Source organism: Phoca vitulina, unplaced genomic scaffold (assembly GCF_004348235.1).
Source record: "Phoca vitulina isolate PV1807 unplaced genomic scaffold, GSC_HSeal_1.0 scaffold31, whole genome shotgun sequence".
Taxonomy (NCBI): domain Eukaryota; kingdom Metazoa; phylum Chordata; class Mammalia; order Carnivora; family Phocidae; genus Phoca; species Phoca vitulina.
Window position 1 is genome coordinate 11,875,623 of NW_022589734.1, and position 25,314 is coordinate 11,900,936.

The 25,314-nt window shown below is 42.1% G+C and overlaps 2 protein-coding genes across 2 annotated transcripts in view; one reads left to right on the forward strand and one right to left on the reverse strand.

Annotated features, from left to right (window-relative positions):
- SMIM13 (small integral membrane protein 13) overlaps positions 1–3,717 on the forward strand; it is a 209,614-nt gene extending 205,897 nt beyond the window's left edge. The window contains exons 7-8 of the transcript XR_004301861.1: positions 2,745–2,908; positions 3,682–3,717. The gene's annotated coding sequence lies outside the window, so the exon portion shown is untranslated. The remainder of the gene's footprint in view (positions 1–2,744; positions 2,909–3,681) is intronic.
- The window catches only part of NEDD9 (neural precursor cell expressed, developmentally down-regulated 9), a 178,988-nt gene that overhangs the window by 135,956 nt on the left and 17,718 nt on the right, over positions 1–25,314 (reverse strand). The gene's annotated exons all lie outside the window — the stretch shown is intronic.

The following is a 25,314-nucleotide window of genomic DNA, read 5'->3' on the forward strand; positions in this document are numbered from 1 at the left end:
CCTTAAAAAAAAAAAAAAGAAATAGCTTTCGCTAATGTTGAATTTCATCACTCCCTCATACGACCTTCCATTACACTAGAACCTGAACACAATTCAGCCAAGTCCTTTGCCAGTTTGTAACAAGGACGGCCTTTCTTCCAGTTTCCAATAACATATTCCTCATTTCCATCTGAGACCTCATCAGAATGGCCTTTACTGACCACGTTTCTGCTGACATTCTGCCCAGGGTTACTGATGTATCCTCTAAGAAGATGGAGGCCTTCTCTGCAATTCTCTTTTCTTTCTGAGCCCTGGCCAGAATCACCCTTAATGGCCCATTCATGGCAATGTTTGCTTTTTCTAGCATGCACCCCAAAGCTCTTCTACCATCTGCCCATCACCTGCTTCCAGTGCTTCCACATGTTTGGGTATTTGTTCTAGCAGCACCCCACTTCTCAGTATTAACTTCTTAGTCCATTGGGGGTAGCTATAACAAAAATGCTGTATTTCTCAGTCCTGGAGGCTGGGAAGTCCAAGATCAAGGCAGATTCGGTGTCTGGTGAGAGCCCTCTTCCTGGTTCATGGACATATTCCCACTGTGTCCTTACATGCTGTAAAGGACAGGGGAGTGCTCTGGAATCTTTATAGGAGCACTACTTCCATTCATGAGGGCTCCACATGACCCAATCACCTTCTAATGGTCCACCTCCTAATACCACCGCATTGGGGGTTAGCCTTCATCATATGAATGGAGGGGGCACACAGACATTCATTATATGGCAATTACTTAATATAGTATAGTAGTGGCAGTATTGGGGGGGGTGGTGATTTAAGAGTTATTCATCCCAATGCCAAATGCGGCGGAGATAAAGAGCTCAAAAGATGTTTAAATATAAAATGGCAGTTCCATAATGAATCCTTGATTAAAGAAGACTAGGATGTTTAAAGCTAATTTCTTGAGATAAGCAGACAGAGGGGCTCATCTCTTTCCCATCATGACGCCTGCGCCATTCTCCAAAATGGAACACTGGACCGATCCTGCCACAAGTCTTTGGGTTTATCTCCCATGGCCATGCTTGCTAAACCTCATGACTCAGTTTGCAATTAAACCATAGTTGACACAAGCAGGTTTTATGCATTAATGCTGGAACAGCCTGAGAAACACAACACCTCCCTGGGTAGAAGTGGGAGCTTCCCTGTGGCAGCAGCAAGCCCAGACATATGGGGCGGGGGACTGCCGTCCAAATGCACTAATAGCTGTTTTTAAACTGATCCCCTCTAAGTGTTTAGAGTGTAATGGCTGATTATTGGGTCAACAAACATGAAAAGCTTTGTCACTGGCCCACGTTTGGACCAGAAGCAACATGTCTTTCATGAGCATTTAGGATGAAAGATAGAAGATGAATACAGAAAATGTTGGTAATAGTGAGCAGCACATGAGGGTCTTTTTAATGTGTGTTTGCCCTAAGAGAAAAAGCAGAGCAACAAGATCTATGAAATGTCCTTGATCTTTGTTCATTCCAGGCTTGTAAGCCCTGAGTTACCTTTGTGTTTCTATCACCAGACCTGTGGGGTGGTATTTCTAATCAGACTTCCAGGTTTTAGCTAAGTGAGGTGATGACACTTATATGGAGTGGTTCAGTGGACACTGGTTCAAGGAATACTTCACTGAGTAGGAATTTGACCATATCATCCCCCTTCTTAAAATCCTTACAATTCATCAGTGTTCTCTATAACCTCCAGGATGGGGAGAAGGTCTCTCTGTCCACACGTACACTCTCACCTTTGCTCCCGTCATACTTTCCCGTTCCCCAAATACTCCATGTTCTCTTATAACTTCACGCCCTCACACATGCTATTCCCTCAGAAACGTATGCATCTTCTCTGTGAAATCAACCTTGACAATCTTGAATTAGATTATCTTGTGCAGTCTGTGTTTAACTTCATTGTAGCACACACTCTGTCTTATTGAAATTACCCCCCAACTTAACTGTGAGATCCTGAAGGCCAGGGGGTGGTGCTACTGCGATCATCCTTGCTTTCCCAATGCCTAGCCCAGTGTCAGGCACAAAGGTAGCAGGTCAATAGATGGAATGGGTGAGTTTCAGTGAATTGGAAATGATAGAGACTTTTCCAACATAAGTGCATCCCATTCCGCATTTTCTCTTCGGCAGAATAGATACTATTAAAGCAGTTAATAGGTCCCTATGTTAGCTCCACATAGTTAAGGATATAGTGTAAACCCCATCACTTCCCTTAAGACAAATGAAAAGAGAAAGTAAGAACAGAAACAATTTATACACTTCAGGGAAGGAAGGAAGGAAGGAAGGAGGGAGGGAGGGAGGGAGGGAGGGAGGGAGGGAGGAAGGAAGGAAGGAAGGAAGGAAGGAAGGAAGGAAGGAAGGAAAAGGGAAGGGGTAGAGGGAGAAAGGAGGGAGGGTTTTCTTTCCCAAAGTTTACCTCAAATGCAAGAGAAGAGATTATTATATTTTGTTCTGAGGCTTGATCCATGAACAAAAAAAAAAAAAAAGAAAGAAAGAAAGTGACAGGATACATTATGTTCCATCCATGAGATTAGAAGAGGGATGTTTTTCAGCTCCCAATCCTTCAAAAGACACAAGTTGTACTTCAACTAGAAACCTTTTCTAAAGCCGCTCAGGAGTGTAGGAGTTGCATTAGATAATGGAAAGCAAACTGAACCTAACCTGAAGTGCCTGATTAATTAGTCTGTTTATTTCCCAACACCTCCCCTTTTCATTCTTCAGGAATGAATAAGCTTTATTATTCACCTCCATTGGACTTACGGTATCTTACCTATATAAATGCCTGTCTTGGAAAGAACCACTCCTCCTCCACCTCATCTTGCTGTGGATAGCCCAAGGGAGTGCTAAGACAAACAAATGCTCCCAGGATGTGGGGAAGACATCAGGTGAGTGACAGGTGCAGAGGCCGGGCCAGGGCCACACAGCCTGGAGAAGTTTTCCCTCCTGGCAGAGAAGGCTGTCTCCACTATCTTCTCTCCGAGATTGCTCATCAAGTGCCGCTGGGATTTGGGCAGCCCGCAGCTGTGTTTAGGAATACATTTGCTTTATCTCTCACATCCTTTGAGGATTTCATTGCAGGCCATTTTATCCACTTTAATGAATGCTCTGGCAGTTTCTGAACATGGGGCTGTGTCTGCATGCCCTGAACAGTGATTATGTTCACTGTCGTTGAGATTGAATGGAACATATAGTCACATACCCTTTCACCATGTCTTTTTCAGATGACATAACCTTCATTTCGGGTCATAACGATGAGCAGATGGCCAAGGAGAGAAAGGTTTTAGCTCAAAAGTTGGGGTTGCCCAGTTTTCCTCCTTTCCCTCATACCCCATCAGCTAATCAGTCACCTCCTGCTGCTATTTAAAATTCTCTAACAGTTTTTGAATCTGGCTAAATAAATATGGCATATCGATTAGAAATCAAGTTGTACAAAGTTAATGAAATAGAGACATATGATCTATAAAGTGGAAAAAGCAGGTTATAAAATAGTTTGAGTAAATGACTACATATATGTATATATATAGATAGATAGATAGATAGATAGATAGATAGATAGATTTTGAAAAGAGCCTAATTGCATATGCACCTAAAAATAATAATGCTTACTCTTAGAGTGGAATAAAGGATCATTTTATTTAATTAATTAATTTATTTTTAGGTAGGCTCTATACCCAGCATGGAGCCCAACGTGGGACTTGAACTCACAACTCAGAGATCAAGACCTGAGCTGAAATCAAGAGTCAGACACTTAACTGACTGAGTCACCCAGGTGGCCCATGGATCATTTTAATTTTATTCCATGTACATTTATAATTTTTTCCAAATTATTTACATTGAGCATGTACTTACTTATAATCTGAAAAATTAATACAAAATGTTAAGAAAATGAATGAATGCGTGCAAAGAGGGGAAAGTAAGTATTCCCTATGTGTTCTATTCCTGTCGCCACTACCAGTTTATTGCTCATTTTTTTCTCACCTAGAAAATTCTCCTTGCATGGCACTCTCTCTTTAATCTCTCCCACCCTTAATTCATTCTCTCTCCTAAAGGTCTTCCTGAAAGAAAATCTGACCAAGTGGCTCCCCTAAATCCTCCAGGGTTTCCTGTAGGACAAAGGAGTCCAAAATCCTTGGGCTGAAGATTAAGACACTTCAGAAGCTTGTCTGCACCCGACGTTCAAATCCAACTCCTGCGTCTCCATCCTGGTCACCCGACGTCTGTTTGGGCCTCTCTTGATGTGAGCACCCCATCCCCTGAGACTCTCCCCTCCCCCTGCCTTCACCCACATCATTTGCTCTCTCAACCTTCAAGAGTCAGCTCTTGTGTCACTTCTCACAGAAAGCCTTCCCTGGCATCTCTAGGTAGAGTTAGGGGTTTTCTGTCTTGTTCATATCTTCATGCTAGCATTTTCCACAGCAATGTAATTATTACATTAGGCATCTCTTTTCTCCACCTGAAGGGCAGGAGGATCTCTGTCCTCCTCTGTGATCAGCTCCCAGGGCGGTGTCACACACTAGTATAGGTGCTTAATAGACATTATGGAGTGAATATACCCTTAGCTGGTGTGGATGGAGGAAGGGAGGAGAAGGAATCTGAACTTATTTTCATTGATTTCCTGCTCTGACTGTGGAAGCTGTGATTCTTAGTTAACTAAGTTTAGGCTCTCTCTTTCCTCAGAGGAGTGTAATACATGCTAAAATTTTAAGGTATTTGATCATTCAGCATTTATCCACTTTCTCCATTTGGGATATGAGGACATGCATCCCATTGAAAAATACTTTCCCTCTGTAAGCAATCTAATTCTGGATAAGTGAAATGTTACTTGGTGTTGGGGGTTGAATTGTGCCCCCACAAAATTCATATGTTGAGGTCCTAAACCCCCAGTGCCTCAGAATATGACCTTATCTGGAAATAGGGTTGTTGCAGATGTAATTAGTTAAGTTAAAGTGAGGTCATTAGGGTGGACCCCTTAATCCATGATGACTAATCCAATACAATGTCCTGGTAATAGGGAGAGATTTAGACAAAGAGACACATAGGCACACAGGCAGAATGCCCTGTGAAGATGAAGGTGGAGATTGCGATAGGGCTTCTATAAGCCAAGAAATGCCAAGAATTGCCAGCAAACCACCGGAAGTTAGGGGAGAGGCACAGATTCTTCCCCAGAGCTCTCAGAAGGAAACAGCCCTGTGGACATCTTGATCTCAGACTTTAAGCCTCTGGAACTGTGAGATAATAAACTTCTCTTATTAAGCCACTCACTTTGTGGTCCTTTTTTTAAAAGAGCATTTCTAGTTAACTAATATACCCAGGGACCCTGGTGACAATCAGAGAGGGGGGACCCAAATATCAGAGAGGAGGATTATATCCTAAATATCTTCTCTCAAACTATCATTGTGGTAGCCAGCATCTGGCATGATTATGGCTCCTTTTGCAAATAAGAAAAGGAAGGTCCTATTCTAGCTGTTTTAAAAATTAAATTGTGGGTATCATTTTCTTTTCCCCTATACTTTTTCATTTTTTCAACTGAAGAAAACAACTTGTCTGATTTTAGGTATATATAGAACTAAAATCAAAAGACGCAGAAGGATAGACTGAAAAATAAGTCCCCTGCTTCCTATCAGTCCCCGCCACCTCGTTCCTCTCACTGGAGGCAACCTCTTTTATGTCTGTGCATATATATATATTTCACTTTTTACACAAGTGATCATATATTTTAAACATTATTCTGACTTAACTTTATCACATAATTGTGGATGTGGGAGCTAATTCTTTAGTAGAATATACAAACATGCCTCATTCTTTTGATGACTGCATGGTGTTTTTTTGATAGATATTTTGTGCCTGTTCTTAATGAATTTTTAGCTGACTTTTCTCAATCAAAATAAACAGGAAGCATTCCCAAAATTTCCTTCACAGCCCAGACAGGGCTGAGCCTGCCCACTGCTCTTATCCCATTAAAGAGATGGATATTCTCTTTGCCACCAGAGGTTGGTAAATATGCTTTAAACCCTGTGAAAAGTGGACTTAAGTTTTATAAAAGTGTCTCTAAAGCAAAGCAGCTTATGTTTGGTGTGGGACTGGCCCTGCTGGCCCACTAGATCCTATGTCATCAAATTTTTCTCCTCTGTGGGCTATGCTAGAAAGGCTCAATTGGATACATGTTGGGCCAGATAAAATGTGAGATCACCATGAATTAATCAAAACCTTTGAGTAATGTATCCATTACCTTCCTGTGACCCATGTGTCATCATTCATTTCCCAAATGCTACTGCACTGGGATTTTAGGACTCATCTGAGTTCTCTCTGCTTGCATTTTTTTTGAACCTTTCCTAAATTTTCACAGAGATAAATGGTAGATGCTTCTGGTTCAATAAAACTCTGCTTGCATTTGTCATCTAATTTCCCAAAATAAGTTAATAGAGTCATTCATTTGTAATGTAACTGTATCTTATTTTATGTGGTTGATTCTGAGTGTGAGCTTAAGGAGGTAATGGCCATTACTAACTCATTATTTTTCACATTGAGTCCAAGAAGCTTTTTATACATTCACCATGGCCAAAATTCGGATGAGTTTCAGAAGTCATACTTGCATGGAACATCATCCCCAGTAGGTCTGTGACTTTCAAATAGGCCAGGCAGCACATGTGTGTGATATACATTCCATTCTTTTCCAGAGTACCCATCCCATTCATCCTTCAAAGTCTTAACTGATTGCCTCCCAGAAGTCTTCAAAGATACCCCCAACGGAATGAATAGGTTTCCCCCTTATTTAAAAGTTGAAATGTATATCTCTACTTAGCTCTTATTTCCTTCAGTGTTGTTTTAAGATATTGTTTCCATGCTAGTTTCCTTTATTGAGCTGCAAATAGGCCTTGAGGACAAGAACTATGCCTCTCATTCATAGCAGGGAGATCAGCCAATGTCTATTTTTTTTTTTTAAGATTTTATTTATTTGACAGAAAGAGACACAGCAAGAGAGGGAACACAAGCAGGGGGAGTGGGAGAGGGAGAAGCAGGCTTCCCACAGAGCAGGGAGCCCAATGCGGGGCTCGATCCCAGGACCCTGGGATCATGACCTGAGCCAAAAGCAGATGCTTAACGACTGAGCCACCCAGGCGCCCCTCAGCCAATGTCTATTGTGAAGAGATGATTATCACACATTCAAATTATCAGATAGTAATAGTTTTCATGTATGGAGCACTTACTTAATACACATAAGTCATCATTGAAAGAACTGTACATGAATTATCTAATTTAATTGTCTTAATATCCTTTGTATGATATTATCATTTTCTTATTATAGAAAGAGAGACATTTTAAGCCACTTGCCTAAAGTCATATAGCTAACTTGGCTGTAGACACTTAGGCACTAAGATGCCGAGCCCTAAAATCTACAAAACTGATAAAAATCCAGCCATCAAACTTGTGTAGTATAGAATTTTAATTAATTTGCAAGTTTAGTCAATTGAGTATTTCAATGGCCTTCCAATTACATTTCCTGCCTTTTTCCTTGTTCCCTTGTGTTTGTCCTAGGGGTCTGTTCTCAATAGACAGTGTGATCCCGTGCTAACACAAATTAGTTCTTGGGCCCCAAACTTCTCAATGACTTCCATTTCACAAGAGTAAAAGCCAGAATCCTCATAATGACTTATTAGGCTAAACCAGTTCTTTTCCCACCCTGTAACCTCTCCAGCCCTATTTCTTGCTCTCTCCTTTGCTCACTGTACTCCAGTCAAGTTGCTTCCTTGCTGTTCTACTAACAAGTCAGGTGTGCTTCTATCTCACAGCCCTTCTTACTGGTTTTCCCTCTCTCTGAAACTGTCTTCTCCCAAAATATTCTTCATCTTCTTCAAATTGTTACTTAAAAGGAAATTTCTTAGGCTCCTGACCATGATCAAGTAACTGATTTCAGACTAGCTCATCTTCTATATGTAATTAGGGAACTGGACAATATATGTGAGGTAAAATCATTTTCAGACAATGGAAAAGAAACAGCACAAGATGTCAGCACCTGGAAGAAGGGAGCATGAGGTGAGCTGCCTAGAGAGCCAAATTTGAGCAAAGGACAGTAGGCAGGGATCAGAGTTCAAGGCAACTGAAATAGCTGGAATCTGTGCAGGGAGAAATCCCTGGAGCTCTATGTATATGAGTGGCAAGGCCCTCCATGGGTCCATGGCTGAGGGCTGGACTATACATGTACAAACCACCCAAGGCTTATCAGATACTGGCTACTATGGGTTTGAGATTGAGGCAAATGTAAGAAAGGTTGAGCAGTTCTGGAGGTAAATGTGTGAGTATTTAAACTTAAATTGAAGAAAATGAAATGAAATTTAAAATTCAGCTCTTTAGTCATGCTCAAGTGTTCAGTAGTTGCCACCATATTGTATGGTGCAAATGCAGAACATTTTCCTCAGTGCAGAAAGTTCTACTGAACAGTGTTGATCTCGAGGATCTACAGTGTAAAATTCAGTGTCCAGTAGTCAATCATAAATTGCTAGACATACAAAAAAATACTAATCAGGATCATGTCTTCCCCAATAAAAAATAAAAGCAGTCAAAAGAAACTGATTCTAATATTGACCAAATGTTGGACTTAGTAGATAAAGACTTTAAAATATATATGTTAATATATATGTTTTATAACATATATTCAAAGAATTAAAAATATACCCATTAATTTTTTTGAAAAAGTCCTAATAAATGAGGAGTGAATAAATAAGGAATCTTAACAGAGAAATGGAAACCATAAAAAGAACCACATGGAAATTTTAGAATTATGCAAGACCTAAAGTGAGTCATTCACTGAGGGGCTTGAGATGGTGGAAGAAAGACTCATTGAGGTTGGAGACAGATCAGTAGAAATTATCGAAGAGAGAAAAAAAATATTAAGGAGAAATGAACACAGGGTCAAGAACCTGTGGAATAGTATCAAACAGTTTAACGTGTGTGATTGGTGTCCCAGAAAAAGAAAGTGAGAACAGAAAAAAATATCTGAACAAATAGTGGCCAAGAACATCCCAAAAGTTTTGAAAAATGACTTACAAATCCAAGAAGCTCAAGAAGGATAAAGATAAAGAAAACCCCACACAGGTACATCATAGTCAAGCCACAGAACACTAAACATAAAGACAAAATCTTGGAAGCAGTCAGAGAAAAAAGACACAGTACATACAGGTGCACAAAGTTAAGAATTGTTGATTTTTCATCAGAAAAAATAGAGGCTAGAATACAATAAAACAACATCTTTAAAGTGTTGGCTGAAAAATTCTGTATTGAAAAATTCCGGAATTCTGTATTGAACAAAAGTATTCTTCAAAATCGAAGGTTGAATAAAGACATTTTCAGGTAAACAAAATCTGAGAAAATTAATCATTGGAAGATCTGAACTACAAAGGATGTCCTTTAGTCCTTAGGAAAATAATGCCAGCAGAAACTACAGAGAGAAGGAAAAGTACCAGAAATAATAAATAATTGAATAAGCCAGTTGTGGCATTTTCATACAATGGACTAACACTCAGTAATAAAAAATAGTAACTATTAGTAAGTGCAATAACATGGATTAAAGTGAATCAAAGAAGCCACATACAAAAGATTGTCATGTTGTATGATTCCTGTTATATGACATTCTAAAATAGGAAAAAATAATAATATAGTGATATAAATAATATCTGTGGTATCTTGCGGTGGGGGTTTGGCATTGACTATCAAAGAGTGAGTGGGAACTTTCTAGGAGGATGGAAATTTTCTATAGCTTAATTAGGTATTAAATGAATATATTAGTCAAAAGTCATCAGTCTGTACACTTAAAATGTGTGCATTTTATAACAGATAAATTATAGATTAATAAGGTAGGTTAAAAAATTTTTAAGTTACCTTCTCTGTGAGATTTTGCCTGAGCACCCTTTTTAAAACTGCTCCCTTTCATTAGTTTTCTCTGTAGTATGTATCGCTAACACAGTAGATGTATTTTTAAAATTTAAATTAAATTTAATGTTTTTATTGAATAGTTGTAAGTATAGTTTTTTTATTAACATATAATGTATTATTTGTTTCAGGGGTATAGTTCTGTGATTCATCAGTCTTACACAATTCACAGCGCTCACCATAGCACATACCCTCCCCAATGTCCATCACCCAGCCACCCCATCCCTACCACCCCCCTCCCCTACAGCAACCCTCAGTTTGTTTCCTCCTGAGATTAAGAATCTCTTACGGTTTGTCTCCCTCTCTGGTTTCGTCTTCTTTCACTTTTTCCTCCCTTCCCCTATGCTCCTCTGTCTTGTTTCTCAAATTCCTCATATCAGTGACATCATATGATAATTGTCTTTCTCTGATTGACTTATTTCACTCAGCATAATACCCTTTAGTTCCATCCACGTCGTTGCAAATGGCAAGATTTCATTTTTTGATGGTTGCATAATATTCAATTGTATATAGATAATACCACATCTTCTTTATCCATTCGTCTGTTGATGGACATCTAGGCTCTGTCCATAGTTTGGCTATTGTGGACATTGCTGCTATAAACATTGGGGTGCACATACCTCTTCGGATCCCTACATTTGTATCTTTGGGTAAATACCCAGTAGTGTAATTGCTGGGTTGTAGGGTAGCTCTATTTTCAACTTTGTGAGGAACCTCCATACTGTTTTCTAGAGTGGCTGCTTTCCCACCAACAGTGTAGGAGGGTTCCCCTTTCTCCGCATCCTCGCCAACATCTGTTGTTTCCTGACTTGTTAATTTTAGCCATTCTGACTGGTGTGAGGTGGTATCTCATTTTGGTTTTGATTTGTATTTCCCTGATGCCAAGTGATGTTGAACACTTCTTCATGTGTCTGTTGGCCATTTGGATGTCTTCTTTGCAGAAATGTCTGTTCATGTAGTTGTAAGTATAGTTTTATTGTATAGTTTTAAGTATAGTTTTATTGTATAGTTGTAAGTATAGTTGAACACTATATATTTTTTTATCTTGTTTTATCTTCCCTTTTAGAACATGGCTGCCAGGTGGGCAGCGACTTTGCTCCTTTCTTCCATTGCTGTGAACATTGCCAACAACAGTACTTGGCACATAATACCTGCCCAGTAAATGCTACACGGATGAATAATGAATACACATATGAATGAATTGACTTTCTTTATAGGTATCAAAAGTAAGACCGTGTATGTAAGCTAAAGTAATGCTACACTAGTATGTCCTGAATCTCAGGACACCAGATTTTAATCTAACTCACAACAAGAAGGCAAGAAACATGAGTGAAGAAGGTATTACATGTAGACTAAACACATGTGTAGGTAGTTGGCATGCCATGTGAGATACTTGACCTGGGCTCTCCATAAATGAACTATGGATGTTTACAACCAGTACAACCTCAGATGTTTTTCTGTACTTTACCCACTAGAAGATAGAGGTGCATATAACCAAGGAATGAGGATAATAAAGGGGAGGGAAGTGGGGTTTTAACTGGCAGAGACAGGGGTGGGTGGCCTGCTGTTTATCATCCCAAGACCTGCCACTTCAAGGTTTCTTTCTGTTTTTGTTTTTGTCTTTTTCAGAGAATTAGTAGGTGTAAAGTCTCTTAAGTGTGTAGATCTTGTGACATCTGGGCCTGGCCCATCTCTGGCTACCAACAAGTGCTGATAAGCACTTAGGTTTTTGTTTTTGTTTTTTAAGATTTATTTATTTATTTGAGAGAGAGAGAGAACACGGGGGGGAGGGGCAAAGGGAGAGGGAGAGTCCTAAGCAGACTCCACACTGAGCACAGAGCCTGACTCGGGGCTCATCCCAAGACCCTGAGATCACGGCCTGAGCTAAAACTAAGAGTTGGATGCTCAACCGACTGCACCACCCAGGCTCCCCACTGGTAAGCACTTGTGATGGACATAATATTGGAATACGAATTTGACCCTCAGTTCCAAAGATTTAGCACCTCAGTTAGCCTCAAATTTCAGACAAGTGAGAAAAACCCACCTAGTTCTCTTCTTATTGGAAGGTCCACTTTATTGAAGATATTTACCTTGAAGAGAGAGTTCTCCTTCAAGGTAGGGAATGTTTAGGAGGGGGTATACATAAAGTATCAAGAGCATCCTGCTCCTCTCCTGAGCATCATACCCTTCCAAAGAAAATAGCAATTTGGATTCCTAGTTCCAGGTAAGGGCATGTTTATTTCATAGTTGATAAAATAATATTCCAACATGCAGTGCTATCTGGATGGCTCTGAGAGCCATGACCTCAGTGCCACCTCCTCCAAGGCAAACTCCAACTTCACTCTACTCTAACTTCTACAGCACTTAGATCACATAGCACACATTCCAGCACTTGACCATGGTCTGCCCTGTCGTTGGCCAATATTGTACCTCCCACACCCACCCCCGCATAAATATCAGTCTCACCAGCTCCAAAATTCAGAAAACGAGTACCTTGTCTCCTACTTTATTTTTATCATTAAACAACAGCAACACATTTCTTCTCTTCTTTTTTACACCCCCCCCCAACTCCTATCCCTGCCCCCATTAGAGAGTTAGTGCTCAAAGAAACTGGAGATTGGGACTCAGGGTCTGGGAGTAGAGGGGAATATTCATACTTCTCATTCTGTGTCCCTCTGATTACTAGAATTTTAAGTCCCAGCAGTCAGCCCTTTCAATGGAAAGGAGAGGAATCTGAGAGCATTCTTGGGGAAGTAGTGAAGGTATGAAAGAAGAAAGATATTTTGTAACAGATCTTCTTGTCTGAAATAGGGTGATGGGGAAGGGGGCCTGGAAAGGGGAACCAAGGTGAGGCACAATGGAAAGGGGGTGAAATCCACCTGAGGGAATATTTAAGATTTACAGGGAGTTGCTGGGAGAGGGGGGGTAGGAGGTGGAGAAGATGAGCCTATGGGTGCTTTGAACCCAAGCCAAGAAAACTGAGTAACAAGAGACCATGCATTTGTGACTATTTCGACAGTATGCAGCTTTGGACAGTGTGAGGGAATTTCAGGGTTCATGTTACTTGTGTATGGAGTTATCTTGATCCAGCATAGCAGTAGATGTGACGGAGAAGCAAGCACCAAGACAGCAGGTGTGTGTGTGTGTGTGTGTGTGTGTGTGTGTGTGTGTGTATGCTGCATTTGGAGACCTTACCAGAGGTCTTCTCTTCTCCTGCCAACTTTGGCTCTGTACGTGAAATGAGGATCTGTCTCCTCCCCTACTGTCACAGCCACAGAAGGTGATGATTTCATTTCCAGGTAAACCTCAGACCACCCAAGATGAAGCTGCTCTTAGTCCCCTTTCCCCAACTACCAAGTTTCCAAAGAGACTTTCTGATGGCGAGATTATCTTCTTTTCAACCCCACAAACAAGTGTAGAGGATTTCTGTCTGAGCAGAAAGTACACAATGCATCATACATTGGTTATAAATACCAGTACAATACTAAGCAAAGCAGCACTACTGAAAGCTATTTTTATCTGAGATCAAAAGGCCAAGCCACTGTGATGGATAAGGGCATAACCAATCTCCAAGCTCATCTTGTACCACTTTCCTCAGCTCAGGCCCTCCAGCCCCACTGGCCTCTTGCTGTTTCTCAAGCACAACTTCTGCATTTGTTCTCTGCCTGAAGGCTCTGACCCCAGCTCTCCAGGGTTATGGCTTCTGAGACCTCCATATCTAAAGTGTTTCTTACCCTACATCACCCACTTTCAGCTTCCTGATGGCACTCGCCACTCTTATTGTGATCTAGTATATCTATTTATTTATTTGGCTTATTTGTGTCTTTATCATTAGAATATAAGCTCCATGAGAACAAGGACCTTATCCATCTTTTCCAGCACTAAAGACACTGTCTGGCCCACAAAAAGTATTCAAAAAATGCTCATGGAATAAATAAACATGCTCATTGGTATAATATTTGTATTTTTTATGTTACATAGAAGGTATTTTTTCTGCACTGGGTACTAATTCAGCAGACTCTCCCAGGCCTACTATTCTATTCAATGATGGGGATAGTCTTTGAAAGACAAAAGAATGAGGGGACCAGTTAGCTGTTAAGGACCCAGTGAAACAGCAATACTCTTTATTAAAGAATCAAATGTCTGTGGTTCACTTTTGTTGTGTGGTCATAAGAAGGCTCCAAGGCCCCCCCACATGAGTTCAAATCCCTTCTGTTTACTGGGTAGACTGAATCTTATTATGATGCACACACTAGAATTTGCAGGCAGAGAGGGCTTGCTCTCTTGACTTATCTCTGTAGTTTCTGTTTGTAGCCAGTATGACTCTCCTCGGGGGACAAGATTAAGGCTGGGAGCACTGGTGTTGCAGAGGAGATCTGGCCTGTTTGCAAACTGAGCAGCTACCACCTCTGCTTTTCAAGGCTCCTCCACTTGCTTTGATTACTTGCCCATTAGCTGCTGCAGGCAGCAGTTTGTAGGTCCCAGCTTCTGGGTCCTCATGTAGAGAAGGTGTGAAAACCTTTTTTTCTCTGTGGGAGCTCACACTCAGCCAGCTTCAGAGCCCAGAGCTATTGAATCAGGGCTGACCCAAAGCTGAATTGTGAAGGGTCAATCAATCTTTTCTATCCCCCGTCTTCACAACTGCATTTCCATGTCTCAGTCCCTTCCCTTGGCCCTTCGCAGATCTCCGTTTAGGTTAAGGGGCCCCTAGGGCATGGCTTAGCCAGCCTGCTTTGCCCAGCCCAGCCCACCTCTCCCTCCACCCCCTAGCCTCAATCCAGGGTGCACCCCCTCCACCAAAGGGTCGGGGCTGGGAGGTGCAACGTGAGGAGGGATACTGGGGGGATGAAGATGGGGATTCCTGGCCACTTCTTTTTATCTTTGTGAACAGCAGTTCTGGGCAAATCACTTCTTTCTGAGACTCAGTTTATTTCTTTGTAAATCTATGATTAAACCCCCAATTTATCTAGCTCAGAGCATCTCTAGGTTCAAAAGAGATAACAGATGGTGTACACACTTAAACTCTTACCTGAACTTCTAAAACAGAAGATCACACTAGAACTGTTTAGAAGTAAATGGTTCACGGCTCTTCAGGAGCTAGTCTGGGCAACACAGATTGATCTACAAAATAATAAACTCAGTTGAAAGCTCTTAATGGCCAAAAGTGGCTTTAAGGGTTATACCATTTAGGTAATGTATTTTCATTTACATCCATCTCTTCAAGTAAATGCAATCTTAAGGAGAAAGCATTTAAGGTGAAGATTTCAGGTGTCAGGCTGACCTCTAGAGGCAATACCTTGAGGGAGAAGGGGCAGTTAAACGCTCAAGTCCTAGTTTTGATCATTGTCCTCTAAGCCCATACACAAAGCTGAGCCATGCAAAGTCTCCTGTAATTTGGACAGACCAAAGATGGTCTCAGAGGTTACCATCACCTTTACACAAGTAGTTATTTTGCAACTCTTGCCTCATCAAAACGATGTTTTTCTCTTGGCTTGTTTTCTCTTTCAAGTAGCCTGACTACAAATTGCAGAGACCAGGCGGACCTGGGCAACCCCAAACAGAAGTCGCATCATCTGACTTTGGCAACTTCCTCTCCTCTGTGACTGTGAGAACAGAAATAGAGACTCACAGACTCTCGGAGTAGATGGGAACTTAGAGGTCAGTGCTCAATGCTGCCAGTCAGTTGATATGCCTATAGAACACCTACTCTGTGCCAGATGCTGGAATGGGTGCTGGAGGGGGTAGGACCAAGGTGCTGAACAGGACACTCTGGCTAACCCCGTGGAGGAAGGCAGGGAGGCAGACAAGAGGTTGGGATGCCCAGATAAATACAGCGAGGTTGAACGCTCATACTCATGCACGGAATGTCACCCAAGGTGGGGGAATCAGAAAAGGCTTTTCAGAAGAGGTGGAATTTTTTGTTTTGTTTTGTTTTTTAAGTAGGCTCCATGCCCAGGGCAGAGCCTAATGCAGGGCTTAAAGCCAGGACCCCAAGATCAAAACCTGAGCTGAGATCAAGAGTCAGATGCTCAACTGACTGAGTCATCCAGGCACCCCAGGAAAAGTGGAGTCCTGAAGGAAGAAAAGGAGTAAGCCAGAAGAAGATCAAAGGGGGGGGGGGGGGGGAAGAAGTTCTAGGCACTTTATAGCGTATGCAGGGCAGAGAGACCAGAAAGGAAAAGAGGTGGGAAGAAGAAAAGGAGAGAAGAAAAGGGCAAGATGAAGGAGTGGGAGGAGACCAGGTAGGATCAGAGGGATATGACTGAGCTCACTGCCCATTTAGGGAGCTGCCAGGAGCTCCCCATTGTAGTGTGAAGGTCCAGTGGGGAGCAACAGCAGGTGAGGCTGGAGCAATAAGCAGGGGCCAGATCAGAAGGAGACTTCTGGTCCTTGTGACGGAGGCAGGAAGGTAAGACTTTATCGCAAAGGTGACAAGGTGACTCTGAAGGTCTTAAATAGCACAGTGAATTCTAAGATTTCTAGAGTGGTTCCCCTCCGCCAGCAGACGGTTCATTCCACTCACTCGGAAGTAGGTCAGCTTGTTGACAAAACGTGTGTTCAAGTGGAGTCCAAAGATGCCATCCGCAAGAACACGGGCCAGGTGCTGCCCTCCCTGGTTGGCTTGCTCTTCCACTTGCAGTGGTCTCAATATTGGAAGACTTTTTCTTATCCCACCCACGTCCCACATTTCCTCCTTTTCAGAGTTCACAAACCTAATCCCTTCTACCTCTGTTCATGGACATAGAAGAGCTCTCCTTGGAAGCAGGGGGCTTAGAAATCCCAACTTTTCCACCCTTGCCTCTCTAGGAAAGTGAGTTGTCTATACCATAGATGTTCAAACAGCCATCTGGGCACAGATGAAGCAGATGAGTCCTCTCCTAGTGGCAATGGAGATGTTTGTACAGACACTGAGCCCAGGTTGCTTTGTCTTATAATACTCAATCTCTGGCATTGCCTCTTTGATTAGCTAGCTCTCCCACTGCCGCTGAGCTGGCCGACCACTTTCTCTTCACTCTTGCCTATTCTCCCAGGAACGTACTCTTTTTATGGTGCTTTGTTTGGTTAAGCTTCCCATATAACTATTCAGTTTCTTGTTACAGCTTCTTTCTCTGAAGCTAGGTACATCTTGATTGGGATGCCTTAATGCTCCCTTGGCAGCATGGCATAATGGTAAGAACAGTCTTCAGAGTCAGAAAGACCTGAGTTTGAAATTTGGCTCAGCTGATTCGTAACTGTGCGACTTACTAGGAAAGTGACCCAGCCTGTTTTCTTCATCTGTATAACTCTGAGCAATGACTATCTGAGTTCGTTTAGGTAACATCCTCCATACGAAGTGGGCATAGGCTTGCAAGAACTGATGGCTATTAACGACAAAAACAGCAATGGTAATGACAATGACCATCTGGCTCCTCCACTCCCAGCTGAATGCCCTGGGTCTACTGACTTACCTGAAGCCTCAGTTTTCCCATCTCTTAGATGAGGATAACAGCAATTATTTGGTAGAGCTGGTTGAGGATCCAATGTGATAAAAATGTGCAAAGCACATGGTGGGCCCTCGAACGCGGGAATGTGCTCTTTGCCCTCCAGGGGACCCTTTTCCTTTTAGCCAGCCCCTCCATCATTAGACATCCTTCCCTCCACCTTGGGTGTTCCTGTCAGGGGTCACAGGCTCTTCTGGGCAAACAGCCTCTGAGAAGATGAGGCTTTCCTTTCTGTTTGCCTAAAATCAGAGTCATTTTTCTGTCCCTTGTTTTTCTCGTGTTGTCTGTTTCTGGCCTGTTATGGATTGAATTGTGTGTTCCTCACCCTTTCTCGGGGTTGGCGGGGGGGGGGGGGGGGAAGGATAAAAAAGTATGTTGTGTCCCAACACCCAGCACCTGTGAATGTGACCTTATTTGGAAATAGGGTCTTTATAGATTTAAGCAAGTTAAGATGAGGTGATTAGGGTAAGTTCTTATCCAGCTTGACTGTTGTTCTGATAAGAGAAGAAGAGAGCACCATTTGGAGACAAAGACATGGAAGACAGTCCGTGAAGACAAAGAGAGATTGGAGATTTGCCATCACAAGCCAAGGAAGCTGGGACTACAGAAACTAGAAGAGGGAAGGAAGGGTCCTCCCCTAGAGGTTTGAATGAAGCATGGCCAACACCTTGATTTCAGACCTCTGGTCTCCAGAATTGAGACAGAATGCATATTTGCCATTTTCAGCCAACCGGTTTGTGGTCCTTTTTTACAGCAGTCACAGGAAACTGACACCCTGGCCCCACTGTTAGTTAGAGTCCACTTGACTGAGAGGTTTATTAACTTGTGAAATGAACATTTCTTAAAGCCCACCTTTAGAACTGACAAGTTGTTTACCCAAAGGGGGGGATATATTATGCGCTTATGTGTAGAATAAAATGGATAGAGAGGGGCAGGGTTAGTCTGATCAAGAAGGGAAAAGAACCACTTAGAAGACTTCAAAGCACCACCCTGCTAATGAATAAGACAAAGCAACTTGGAAAAGTAGGGAAGGTCTGAAGTGAGGGTCAGGGTGGGAAGAGTCACAAGGCCACAATTCACAGGTTTCAGGGGGATTGGCATTTTTGTGCTGATTTAATCTACAATTTCAGCTTATCAAGGGATAAGGTTGACAGACTAAAAATTAGCCACAGGGTACAACTTTACTCCTGGCTTAACAGAGGACTAAAGACATAAAGTCAGCCGCCGTGTCAGAACTTGCAGGGCAGTGTGAAACACTGTGGTTTGAACAAAGCTGAGTTGGCCTGAGTATGAATTACAGGAAGAAAGGAAGGAAGAAAAAGAAAGAGCTCTGGGCTATTTATTCCTTTTCTATGGAACACATTGAAGAAAAGATTTGTCACAGACCCAGCTGGAGGACGTGGGGCCAAACAGGGCACAAGGGGCATGAGTCACAGCTCCCAACTTTCAGAAGCTCCATATGTGGGAGCCCAGCAAAAGGCTCACCACTATTTTGATGGAGTCCCTTTGGTTTGGGGGCTGCACAAGCTTCAGCCAAATGTTGTGCAGGTCTTAGAACTTAGAACCAGTTATGATGGCCTTGGACTCACCCAGCATGGTGTTTTAGGTAAAATAGTACTTAGCTATCAGCTGGGTGGAGATGGAGGAAACTGGTTGACACTCTGTTGATGGGGTGATCAGATCTGATGGGGATGGGGTGGCTCTTGGCTCAGTTTAAGACTACATTGGACTTTCAGTTGCCTAGCATGTGTTCCTGCCATGTTCTGATGTTCCTTTGGAGAATCAACCTTTCTCTCTTCTCAGTTCCTGCTGCTAGGAGCAGGTGCATGGCCATACTACAGCCAAGCAGCATATTCCATTGTCCTGGCCCCACAGTAATTGGTTTAGGAATGGGCACATGTCAGCCCCAAGAGTCAATCCTAGGGATTTTTACAAAAACTATTGAGGACAAGATGCAGTTAGTTGGGTTGCTGAGAGAAGAGGATGTGCACTGGAAGCCACTGGGGGCCATCTTGGTACCATGTTGGAAGAGCCAGTCTGAGTGAGCCCAGGGATGGAGAGAGAGGGAGAATCCTGATGAGACTGAGCCCTTACATCTACTGGTGCCTAAAGCTCTTTTTTATTACCTGAATCAATACATTCTAGCCTTTTATTTTTTTAGGCCACTAGAAGTTAGGTTTCTTGGAAACCTAAAGAGTTCTGACTAATACACAGACCTCAGCAAGGCAAAATAGGACCACAGAAAATGCCACCAAAATATATAGAAGACAGAATATACGAGATATAATGTGTGGCACGTTGCACTGGATGGCTTGTAAGGTAAAGATATGATCATAGGAATAGCTTTGAGAGCATTTTAGAGTACTTAAGAGTATTTCCAAACATAAAATGATAGTATTACTCTTTTAAATCCTTCTGGGATTAGGGAATAAACAAAGTAAAAAAAAACAGTAATCTGAATTCTTCTTGTAGTAATATGGCATCATCATCATCATAAAAAGACGATCCCAAAGGCAAGAGGTGTGGGTTTCATCTGGGCTCTGATCTAGGGCTACCAACTTGTCCTGGTTTGTCCAGTGGGACTGCCCCTGTTTTATAATGGAGAGTCCCCTGTTCCCAGAACCACCTCAGTCCCTGGCAAACCTGGGTGGTCTGTCATGCTGTATCTTTGGGAAGCTCCAGGTTTTCATAAAGGGCCTCAGTGCTCACTGCAAAAGGGGAAGGGGTGTCAAGTGACCGACCTCTTCTGCTTTAGTCAGAGCAATTTCTCTTCTATATTTTTATTTTTTTTATTTTTTATTTTTTTAAAGATTTTATTTATTTATTTGACAGAGAGAGAGAGAGACAGCGAGAAAGGGAACACAAGCAGGGGGAGTGGAGGAGGGAGAAGCAGGCTTCCCGCGGAGCAGGGAGCTCGATGCGGGGCTCGATCCCAGGACCCCGGGATCATGACCTGAGCCGAAGGCAGATGCTTAATGACTGAGCCACCCAGGCGCCCCCTTCCATATTTTTAAAAAATCAGAGTCTGCCTAAGATTTTTGGGGGGGATAGGGAAATATGCTCTTTGAGGGACCTCCCTTTAGAATTCCATGATTTAATTTTCTTTGTTATGAGGCAAATGGCTCTTACAGGCCAGTGTTTCCTGCACCTGGCTGATCATAGCAGTCACCTGGGGAACTTTAAAACGGCATACATTCCTGGCTACCACACCTGGAGATTCCAACTCAGCCAGAATCAAGTGGAGTCAGAGCGCTATATTTTTAAAAATCTTTGCAGGTGACATACATATAAATTATTCACAAATGCTGGTATGTTAACTATCATTAATAATAAATCACTTTCCACACACCTCACAAATGGCCAAGACACACCATTGTTTGAGGTACTGTTTCCATTACACCTTAAACTTTCCATGCATCAGGAAGGCTTGTTCAAACAGCTAGATGGACCCCACCTGCAAGGTTTCTGTTTCAAGGAGGGCTGGGGCAGGACAGGGAATTTGCATTTCTGCGATGCTCACTCCTTGGTAGGCATCATCATTGTAGACCATAATAAGCTTAGTTGAGTGTCTTGTCTGGTCTCTTTCATCTTTGTAATTATTGTAAAATGTCCCTCTCACCTCCCCCTAGCATAGTCCTAAGTAAATTATTGATGAGACAATGTGTGGATAAATGTTTTATTGGCCTCAATGATGGTGACCTTTCCACCAACTTTCTAAAGAATATTGTGACCTATATCCCTTAGCATGTAAGAAAGGTTTCTGTTGGTTATCTAAGGAATACTGTCTCCTGGGACCTCCACTGAGGACAGGGTGGGAACAACAGGATTTCCTGCTCTGGGCTTCAGGGGCTTTGTGCTGAATACAATGAAGTAACTGCCACGTTCTGTCCTGGGGCCTCCAGACAAGCACACTGGAATCTCCCCAAGACTCCATTTTGCTTGTTTGTCACTTTCTAAAGCTGGCAGATTTGCTTTTCACCCACCAATTCCTTTCTGTCTTTCTTTAGCTTGTCATTATATTTAAATTGTTGAATTGATTTGCCGGGACATTACCTAAACATATTCTGGTTGCTGTAACTCTTTATTTCTGTGGATAAACTTGTTATTATCCCTCTGGAAGCCCAAGAAGGATTACTCCAATCCCTACTTAGGCTGTGCAGGGTCCCCTCATCAGGCCTGCATCCTTTGGCTTGTGTCTGTTCTCTGTTGGTGCTGGAACAGCTGTGGGCACCTTGGCACTGTCTTCCCACCCATCTTCACTAGTGCAAGAAATGTTTCTTGTACTAAAGAGACCTACACATGGCCACAATCTTGACCTCAACCAGACACACCCCAAACAAAGTTAGAAAAAAAAAAAAAGAAAGCCACTGACCATTATTAGCTGCTAAATACAGGAGTACATTGTCCAAGTTCTGCAGGAACATTCAGATGGTGTTTAAGTGGCTTTGAAACATGTACGTAACATTGAAATAAGAAACAGCACCCAGAAAAAACACAAATAATAATAATAATAGAATTTAAAGATTCCCTCTCTTTATTAGAGACCATGATAATATTTCAAACAGATGGTTGTTTAGTTGGTATACAATCTAGTTACCCCAGAAAACAAGATATGTCCCCCAAATGGAGGAAACAGAGGACCATCCCAGCTCCTCCCTGGAAAGAGGATTTGTTTTTGGTCAGAGCATATAATTATGGAGAAATAATCCGTTCTAGATCAGTTCTATAACATCAGCCTTGCTAAATGTCTAAGTCTGTGGCAGTGAACAAAAACAGGCTTCTCTGCCCATTACGCAGGCAGCCGGTGTGGTCTCAGCTCCAGAGGTGACTAGTCAGCAACTAAAAGAAGCAGTCTGCTCTTCCACAATGTCAACAGCAGGATGGAACACTGCCTTGCCCCCGAAGCCATGGTGGCAGAAATGCTTGCCGACATAGAACTGTCCTCTAGTACAAACTGGTCTGAGAGGCTTGGCTATGTGTACTCTGGGAGGTTCTGAAACCCTTTGGTGTTGTAATGACACTTGTGTTTCAGGAGACACCTCTGAATCTGGCTGACAGGAAAATATCATGTTAGGTAATAATAAAATTGAGGACTGAAAAGTTTTGACTCTCCTTTTTAGAGAGTCAAGTCAGTCTTGAGGGAAACTGGGTATTTTCCTTGTAGGCTTTCAGAAACACGGTGGGTGGTGATGGGCAGGGGGGTGGGAGGAGGGAGGAAACACGACCTGCATGTCACTCTTAATAATTGCTTCTTGTCTTCAAATAAGGATGTTGATATTTTTCCACTTTACAAAATGTGTGTGTGTGTGTGTGTGTGTGTGAGATGGTCAGGGAAGGGTGTTGCAAGGAGAAACTGAAAACAACTCCCACCATTCACAGAGACTGAGGAGATTCAAACACTAAGAAGTCAAGTTCACACCATTGCAGGCCACAGAGTGAGAATGCAGAAGTATCTTGGCTTAATTATGCATATTACCGCTGCCTGCCAGGAAACTAGGCAGTCCACAAAGTCCATCTTTTTTAAGGTGGATCAGGATCAAGTATTTTGTAAGAGACACATGAGTTTGTAAAAGTTAAAGTGACTTGAATGGGCTTCTGCACATAACAGAGAGAATACAAAGCTCCTACCATGTGGAAAGACAAGTCCTCAGCAATCTAAGTCAGATGAGTTATAGGAAAGAGCCAGCAAGGGTTTCATTTGGGATGGGAGTGGAGGAGCACAAGGAGAAGGATATATACATGTATCTCTATGTAGGGAGATGGTTAAGGAAACAGACTGAAGTTTCCGATAAGGCCTTCCTTCCTGTTTACCCTTGGAATCCAGAAGCAAATGGGCCTTTGCTCAGGAGTCTAAGAAGTCATTGGCCAAGTTTGGATTTCTCTGAGGAAGAGGGTGGGGGAGGTTTCTGCCTTATGGTCTAGCATCATGAAGACATACCCAACGGACTTTACAAAACAAGTGCCTGACTATCTGTATTTCACAACAGTCCATATTGGTGAGTTAATATTTGGTAAATTCATGTTAAAAAGATAACTACATATAAGCCAGTTCAAAGCTATCTTTGAGATGAGTTCCCCTCATTCTCCTGTATAAACTTGACTTTTACCTCATGTCCTTCTGGACATATTCCTCCATATTGATGCTTGGTTGTCATTACAGAATTTTCTCAAGAGCTGCTTCAACCATCATTAGACAGAGTTGAAAAATTTTTTCTTTCATAATATCCCATATGAATTATCACATGTTGTTGACCCCAGGCTTCAGAGAGATCTATCACATAAAGTTGGCATCCAATCCATTAAACACCATTTTTATCATGAAGATCTTCTCTAGTTGAGAGAGCTTACCTTTGGTGCACCATTTTGTTTCCAGATACCTATTCCCTTGAAACTTGTCTCATGCCACTAAGGGACAAACCACTGAACCAGTGTGGAAAAAATAGGCCTTATCAAATAATTTTCTGAAATTCCTGCCTGTATCATGACAAAGAGAGGATGCTCTTCTGTCAGCAGAAGTTGGTGTGGAATTCATAATGAAACTGTCCATCATATGCTAGAATTCTGCAGGCTTCAGTTGCCAATGTGTCACAGGGCAGGGTGACGATTGTCCTTTCTAGCTCCAAATTCTGTGGTTCCAGGGAACTGCTGTTGAAAGAAGCCTCAGTCTCCAATGCCACCCAACAGGCAAGTATGGATAAATTAAAAAGATATCAAGCAAAAGAAACGCTTCACTCAGGGTGAAGAGGGCGTGACGTGGAAGAAAGTGTTGAACTACAAAGTACACCAGAGATCAGCAAAATAACCACCAAAGGAGAACATGATCAAGAGTCTGCTAATAATTTAAAGAGTCCAGGGAAGAGGAGAAAATGAAATAATCCTCACAAGTAAGAATGGTGTGGTCACTGCTTAGCCAGGTAAGGGTACCACCCCTTGCCTGCATTGACCTTTCGTGAAACGGACAGATCTTCACAAGAGGAGAGAACTATGGCAGGAACAGAAAGGGTACACAGCACAGTTTCCCACTCAAAGTCCAGAGACAGGCCAAATCCTACCTATGTGTAAGCTTTTTTATGTGTATGCACATGAGGCACTTTTTCTTACTGCCATTTACTTTTGGGGTACTCAAACTTTATTCCATGAAAGAGTGGAGGCTGGTCTCCAGAATTAAGCTGCTTGATCTGGAAATAAGAAAACTGCTTTCAGCAAGCTTGGTTTGGGGTTTTGCTACAGGAAACTTTTGTGCTTAGATAGCAGTACCGTTAGGGTAGGAATCAGAGGAAAGGGGACCATGGTTAAAGTCTGACCAAACCCTAGATGGCACCCTCTTTTTATCCTATTCACAGTAGATGGTTAAGAAATGCTTGTTGCTGATAAGAGAACAAAAGACGCATCAGTTTTTGTGAGGAAACTTAGAGGAACATTGTGTGTCAACTATACTTCAATTAAAAAAAAATTTCCAAATCTAAAAAAAAAAGAAAAGAAAACCCATCATGTAGATTTATTTATTTATTTATTTATTTAAAGATTTATTTATTTATTTATTTGACAGAGAAAGACACAGCGAGAGAGGGAACACAAGCAGGGGCAGAGGGAGAGGGAGAAGCAGGCTTCCTGCTGAGCAGGGAGCCCAACGTGGGGCTCGATCCCAGGACCCTGGGATCATGGCCTGAGCCAAAGGCAGACGCTTAATGACTGAGCCACCCAGGCGCCCCCCATCATGTAGATTTAAATCATTTCAAACAATTAATGATGTAAAAATGAGGTGCTTTGTTTCATATGTGATAATTAAATGTTATAATCAAAGATTCATAATGTCAATTATATGAAGAGATTTCACTAAAGAATCTTTTGTTGCTGTTAAAAAAAGAAACTTAAAAGTATAC